Source organism: Chenopodium album, chromosome 13 (genome assembly GCF_948465745.1).
Source record: "Chenopodium album chromosome 13, dcCheAlbu1.1, whole genome shotgun sequence".
In the NCBI taxonomy this organism is placed as follows: domain Eukaryota; kingdom Viridiplantae; phylum Streptophyta; class Magnoliopsida; order Caryophyllales; family Amaranthaceae; genus Chenopodium; species Chenopodium album.
The window spans coordinates 16,086,755-16,094,717 of NC_137846.1; the positions used below are offsets into that span (position 1 = coordinate 16,086,755).

The 7,963-nt window shown below is 33.6% G+C and overlaps 1 long non-coding RNA gene across 6 annotated transcripts; it reads right to left on the reverse strand.

The window, feature by feature from the left end:
• Window positions 1-2,381: 2,381 nt before the first annotated feature.
• Window positions 2,382-7,963, reverse strand: LOC145574645 (uncharacterized). 6 transcript variants are annotated; one of them, XR_014098117.1, is made up of 6 exons: window positions 7,761-7,955; window positions 7,558-7,620; window positions 7,370-7,429; window positions 7,182-7,252; window positions 6,200-6,415; window positions 2,382-2,682 (listed from the first exon to the last, which is right to left on the reverse strand). It is a non-coding gene; the product is annotated as an uncharacterized LOC145574645 (long non-coding RNA). The 6 variants fall into 6 exon arrangements; XR_014098114.1 differs by having other exon boundaries at window positions 7,511-7,568; window positions 7,761-7,954; XR_014098116.1 differs by having other exon boundaries at window positions 7,370-7,615; window positions 7,761-7,963.

Below are 7,963 nucleotides of genomic sequence, written 5' to 3' on the forward strand. Positions count from 1 at the left end.
GATGAATTCTCTATATATTAACAATTGACTTTTATTGGTTTTACAAAATTTAAAACTAAAGTATTATTTACTACTTCTTGATTACATACTAAAAAGATGGTTCTCTAAAGATTTCTTCATCAATCTCTTTCTTCTTTGTTAATGAAATAATTCTTGTGATTACCCCCCAATCCTGTGATTACCCCCCAATGTGATTTCGTCTCGGCGATTAGTGTATAATTAGTCGTAGTTTATGTATTAATGTAATTGGTTGCATTTTGTTCGTCGATTTTCTTTTGCTTTGATTGGTTAGTGTATTATTTTATGTGGCAAGCCTTAAATTTAATTTGGCTAATGATCACTTTAACTATAGTAAATAATGATGCAGGCGTAGGGGCAAAGGATCTTGTAGATAACCATTATCATTTTCCTTCCTTTGTTCCCTCTCTTCTTCCATATCTAATGATACAATAAAATTTACATAGATAATCCATACTCCCCCTCCCTCTTTCATAGTTCTCAACTTCTCATCCTCACCCTTTTCCATCTTCCATTATATTTTCACACTCTACTTATATGGTTTTACAATATTTAGAATCTTTTCAAAATGTACTGGGCTTTTTACCTAATTCTTGATTACATACTAAAGGTGGTCCTCGATTTATAGAGTTTTTCCTCTATCCTTTCTCTTTTCCAGAAGCCCGTCGCAATTTTTATTTCTTCACTTCACATTGTTAATTCCTCTTCATTTCTCTCTTCCATAGCCTCTTAGTCTCTTCTTTGAATCAAACACTAAGAATGGTCTTTTGAAGTAGTGTTTCTCATCTTTTCCTTTCTTTATTACCCTAAAACATCTCCAGTCTCTCTCTTTCCCTTTATCTCCCCCTTAACATGGCTTTGCCCCACTCCTAATTTTAATATGGATTTTAAAAATTATAGGTCGCACTTACTCCCCTCTCATTTAATCCTTCATTTATTGGCTCAAACTCTCACACTTTCTTTCTTTCTCCTTTCCTATCCATGTTCCATCCTCTAAAAAGCTTTGAAAAATATAGGTCACACTTGCTCCTTTTTTCCTTTTTTCGTTGGCCTCTCTCTCTCTCTCTCTCTCTCTCTCTCTCTTTTTTCCCCTCGGCCCCTTTCTTTTTCGGCTTCACTCTATCTCCATCTTTCTTAATTACGACCTCCCTCTCTCGCTTTCTTTCTTTCATGGCCTTTCTATCTCTTCCTTTCCCCCTTTCTCTCTCTCGATCGACCCCTTTTCTTTCCTTTCTTTGATTACGATTATAATCTTAAAAAAAAATAGTCTATTTTTTAATTAAAGTGCTTTTTATCTCTTTCTCCTTTCTTGAATCCCCTCCTTGTTTTTCTTTCTTCATTTTCACATTCCTAATTTCTATCATTTATCTCCTTTGTCGCGGTTGTGTCTCTCTACAATTAGCACGCAATCCCCCAATTTGGCAATTTCTAATTTTGTTATATATTAGATGATATCATGTGTTTTGATTATTATTAATGTATTAGTGCGCAGTCCCCCAATTATTAGTGAAATTTAATTTATTATAATTACATAAATCGATTATTATTACTAAATTGATGGAAAGATTTAAGTTGTAGTTTCTTATGCTCTAATTATAATAACTATATTAATAATGACAATAATAAAGTTATTTCTGTTATTATTGTTAAATTGAATTTTAAAAGACTATTAGCATTTTAATAGTATGATGATTATATAAGAAGTATTTAGTATTATTTAATTTGGGCTTTTGTTGAAGAGCAATGGTTTATAAAAAAGTACAAAAATAACTTACGTTTAAAAAAAATAAAAAATTTTATAGCTATAATTATCTAAGTGTTAATATTAAGGATAAGATATCGTGTACATTTATTTGGATACTTTGTAACTTCACTTTTCGTAAAAAGAAAACGAAACAGATTGCAAATATCTTTAAAAGGTTTAGGGATAAAAGATATTATAAATAACCATTATCACTCTCCTGCTTTCTCCCACCTTCCTTATATAATGATATACGAAGTAGTAAGTTTACAAAGCTAATCCATACTTGCCACCCCCCTCTTCTGAGTTCCCCTCCTCACCCTTTTCCATCTTCCTTAGATATACTACTTGCATCACAGTAAAAGAACTCCTAGTCCAAATAAGGAATTTAATTACTGTACTAGTTTATTTATCATAATGTCTTCATTATTATATTAAAAAAAAGGCTATTTATTAATGTAAGTTAATTTGCCTATTAATCAGTTTAGTTATAGTATATTATGTGTAGGTATAGAAGTTAGAGTGGGGATTATTAGAAGGCTTGCATAAGGCATATGCACATGTTAGTAAGTTCATGTGCATTGGTAAATCATGGAGCATTGAGTTGGCTCCAAAAGCAAACTAAAAGAATAGATATTCGACTCCCAACAATAGGAAAATTAGGTGCAGCACAATCTCTAGTACAACTTTGTCTATTAGCTATTAATATATTTACAATGTTGTAATTGCTTTATAATTACTTAATTATTGATCTATGAGGATCGGATTACATAATTACTACTAAATACTATTACCGGACTCTGGTTCCTCTTTAATTTGAGTCTAATCTAAAGGGTGCAGCTATAACGACTCCTCATTGTTCATAGCTTATCTTCTTCTTATGCCCTATTCAGTACTGCCTGTAAATTTTGCTCCTCATGATACTGCAACCACAAACAAATACAGCACGATGAATTGGTTGTCAAAGATCAATTTTTAATAGCTCCAAACAATGACCCCTACCGAATTATTTGAACCAATCTCAAACAATATCCAAAATTACATGGCTCGAACAAAAATTGACCCAACTCAAGCTAAAAATTAGTAAGTATATCATTGATAACCAATCATAATAATCTACTTATGAAAAAACGAATATGACCTGGGCCAAAATTAAACAAGGTGAGTAAATCACCAAAATTTGCCCCAAAACACTGTGCCTACGCTAATTTCATCCTCTTATAATAAGCAACAATTGCAAGACAAATTATAGGTAGGAACTTTGGTAGTATAAATACACGCTTGAAGAGAAAAAAAACGTTGAATTCAATAGGATACACAAGTTATTAACGGGACCAATCATTCGGAACAAAACCCCATTGTTTATAAATCGTGTCAAGATTAAGTACTTGCTAAAGCTAGGATCTGAGGAAAAAAAAGTATAACTGGTATTGCCAAAAAATAGAATGGACATTATTCACAAAACAATTTGACTACCATTATTATTATTATTATTATTAGAGCACATATTCACAACCAAAAGTATCTAAATTAAAATTGGATCGCGTGAGGCATTATGTTTGATGACAAATTGATAATTCACAGCAACTGCTTACATAAACATTATGCTTAATGAGAGTTCTGTAGTCTGTACAGGGTTAGGCTCATCATTAGCGAACAACATAGCATCATAATCTTCTACTAAGATGAGAGCAAAGAATAAAATTGGGTAATTTGATGACCTTAATTTTTAGACCTTTGCTACTTACTATGTGAGTATGTAGTGTCGAATCCATAAAACTGATTTGAGAAAGTTATATGTTACTACCACTTTCATCAAACACACAGAGAACACTTATACACTCCATATCACTTGCTCTCCCTACCAACTTTACTTCTCTTTCCCCCTACTCTTTCTATCACTCAAGTCTTTATGGTGTTGCAAATTTTAAGTCTTTCAATACTTTTGTTTATTGCTTCCTGGTTATATAATTGACATCCTGAAGTGCTCCTTATCTCTTTGTCTTCTTTCTCTCACATTGTTACTGTCACATATTGGGCCCTATCTCCCTCTACTCCTTTTGTTCCCTCATCATCAGCTCCTCCCTTACCTCCTCTTGCTTCCTATTCTTCTTTCTTCTATTGTGGTCTTGATATTTGAGTTCGTCCTAATTGCTCCCTCACCCTTTCTAGCACCTTTTTTTCATCCCTCCTCTCATTTATCTTATATGCCGTGGTTATTAAAGTTCGTCCTAATTGCTCCCTCATCCTTCCTCATCGCTCCTCTTATTTATCTTATATTATTATTAAGATATTCACTTTTATAATTTATATTTTTGTCATGTCATTAAAAAGATATTATGTTGTATAACAGTCTCCTAAAAAAGCTGTAATTGTCACTACTTTTCTCTGCCTAGTTTCCTTGACGACCTCGATCTTTCTTTAACATCTTAGCCATCCATTTTTTTTTTTGCTCTCTTCCTCATTCCTTTCTCATTCTCTCCCTTTCCTGTTTCTCTTGATCCTTATTCTTCCCCCCCCCCCCCCCCCCGCCCGCTCTTTATCTCTGTCACACTCTTAAATGGTTTTAACATTTTTTTTGTAATCATAGTCCTACGCCCATATCACTTGATTTTGAGAAAGTTATATGTTACTACCACTTTCATCTAGCACACAAAGAACACATATACACTCCATATCACTTGCTCTCCCTACCAGCTTTACTTCTCTTTCCCCGTACTCTTTCTATCACTCAAGTCTTTATGGTAACAAATTTTAAGTCTTTTAATACTTTTGTTAATTGCTTCCTGGTTATATAATTGACCTCCTTAAGTGCTCCTTATATCTTTGTCTTCTTTCTCTCACATTGTCACGGTCACATATTTGAGCCCTATCTCCCTCTACTCCTTTTGTTCCCTCATCATCAGCTACTCCCTTACCTCCTCATCGCTCCCCTTATTTATCTTATATGGTTATTAAGATATTCACTTTTATAATTTATATTTTTGTCATGTCATTAAAAAGATATTATTTTGTATAACAGTCTTCTAAAAAAGCTGTAATTATCACGGCTTTTCTCTCCCTAGTATCCTTGAGGACCTCGATCTTTCTTTAACATCTTAGCCATCACAGTCACCTTTTTTTTTTTTGCTCTCTTCCTTATTCCTTTCTCATTCTCTGCTTTACTGTTTCTCTTGATCCTTATTCTTCTCTCCTCCCCTCTCTCGCCCGCTCTCTATCTCTGTCACACTCTTAAATGGTTATGAATTTTTTTTTTTTTTGTAATCATAGTCCTACGCCCCACCTGACAAATAAATTCAACCTAAGAACACACACACACACACACACACACACACACACACACACACACAAAAAACAAATTAAAATTACCAATAATGGTGCAAAATACTACGAAGAGCAAAAGAAATTGAAAAAATGAAAAGAGTGAAATACTGAAACTGCTCCAACTAAACAAAATGACCTAGAAAATTAAAACATCATATCAATAAAAAAAAGAATCATGCCCACATGAAATTAAACCCACCCAAAAAAAAAAAAAAAAAAAAAAAACAAAAAAAGAAAAGCAAATAAATTCAACCCGAGGGAAGGTAGAACTCTGAGCCCAAACACTTCCATCAATACCCAGAATTGCAGCAGCAATAAGATAGTGGTCATTCAGAATAAATTGTAACTTGTAACTGTGAGCATAAATACAGCTGATTTCCCTCTTTTACAAAATTCACAATCAAGCAGATACTAAACAGAATCCATTAATTAGAGATATTTTTTACACCTCCAAGTCAGCAAACCATGTTAATAGTGTGCATAATAATTTCCTCTGTTCTTTTTTGGTTGCGTTACCCTAAACTCCTGGATTCCTTATACCCAATCTCTCTCCTCAAGGATTATAAATTTCTACCAGTTTCTCTACCACATCACTCAAGGCCATGAAGGCATGATCCAATCCTTAGTACTACCATAATCACCATCCTAACCCACCTGCACCATCAAAGACTAAGAAAATAATCCTCATCACTACCATAATCACCATCCTAACCCACTTGCACAATCAAGAACTGAGAAAAAACTAACATTTCAAAGGATCAATCTCAAATCTTATGAATCATACTAAGGCTTACCTCTAATCAATCATTAAACATAGCAAATTAAAGGATAATCAACTATCATCAAACACTAACATCAACCACAGTCAACAGTTTGACGCCCCAAAATTAAACTAATTTAAAAAATTCAAATGCATAAAGAGATGAGTACCACATTCAGTATACAGAACATATGCTTTTTTATTGGATAAATATCAAGTGTGTTTAGATTTTATTGCTATTTTGGTAAGACTCCTACTACATAATATCCACCAATTGCCCTTAGCACAAAACCAATATGCGGATAAGATTACAAAAGGTGGAGCAGAGAAATGTGACTGAGATTGACAAGACTTACGCTATTTTTATCAACTTCCCTGATAACATCTTCAAGGTAAAGGCCCTGTTCTTGACAGGCTTGTTGGAGCTCATCAATGGTAATACATCCACTGCCATCCTTGTCAAAGTACTGAAGGGCAGCAACAAGATGTCCCTCACGCTCGAGCTTGTTGAGATAAATTGTAGCAACTATAAATTCCCCATAGTCAATCGTACCACTATTGTCAACATCAGCCTGCAGAATATAACATGGTTTAGAAGAATGTACATGTCTAAGAAATAGAAGCTTAAACAAGAAAAGTGATGTCATAATTAAGAACTTGCCTCTCTTCATCGTATCTCAAGCTAAACAAAAGAGATGATTTCGGATAACTTTGTTGATAATACATACAAATATATTGGAAAGGAAGGAGTAATCTTTAAGATTATACACTAATATAGTCAAAATATTATTTTAAGGGATGCCCATGTGAGAGAGCCTAAAGAGAAGCTAATTACACCAGGCTCACCGCTCACACAAAGTAATAAAAAAAGAGTTTTGACCGTAGTCTTAACTCTTCAACACAACATATTTATCAACAGTAGCATCGTTTAACAATACTATTTCTACTACAACTTGTCTTCCGACAATATAACAACAATTTAAGAAATTAATGACAAAATAACAACAATAATCATGAAATCAAATTATACCAAATTCCAATTAATTAAACTAAAATAAAACAAAACAATCAATTTAATTGCAAAAAATACAGGAAATCTCACCCATACCCAGATCTTTGACACTTTAGAGCACTCATATACAGATACCAATCGGAAACCCTCGAATTTTTAATCGAATGGAATTGAAAAATTCCCCAAACTGAATAAAGGAAACCATGGGAATGAAGAGATACCTTAGTAGCAAGTTGCTAAGTAAATTTCCCCAATCAAAATTCAGTAAAAATAAAACCCCAAAAACCCAGAAAAATCAGAACCAGTAAAAAATTTACAAAACTCACATCTCTTCAGGCATCCCAACCATTGTTGGACCCATCATCGTCTTCTTGCTCTAAATTCCAAAATCCACAATCTACAAAATTACACAGCAAAAAAAAATGCAGAAATTAAAGAATCTCAACGATTTTCACACAAAAAATAACGATCAAAGCATAATCTCAAATTGGGAAGAAATAGGGAGAATAGAAACTTGGGTTTTTCGGGCTAAGAATACACTGTGAGCCTTGCTTGAGCTATCACATGTCTCGATCTGCAGCAAAAAAGAAAAATGCAGCACAATGACACACCACACAAACCCACATAAATCAAATTATATCAATCTAAATGCTACCTGATAAATTATTCTGATCTGAAATCAAACAAATGAGGGAAGGATACCTGAAGACCAGCTGTAGGAACAGCAAGAAATGTGAGCCAAAGATTCGTCAGAATTTCACTACTCTTTCATAAAAAATAGTCCAAAAATTACATGTAATCCACCTAAGAACCCTAATTTGACTAAATCAACGATAGAGTGAAATTAAACCCTAGATGGTGAAAATTAAATAAGATTATTGGGAAAAAAAGAAAAAACATTATACCTTAGAAACTGATTCAATGGAGGAGAGAAAACTCAAAGTAGGCTTCAATGGAGAACTCAGAGTGCGCTTTAATGGAGAACTCAGAGTGCGCTTCAATGGAGGAGAGACAGAAATTTGAGGATGCTTATTAGGAGAAGAGTGAAGATGAGAGGACTCAGAGGAGCAAAAGCACGAGAGAGAAATGGGACAATCCAAAATAGACA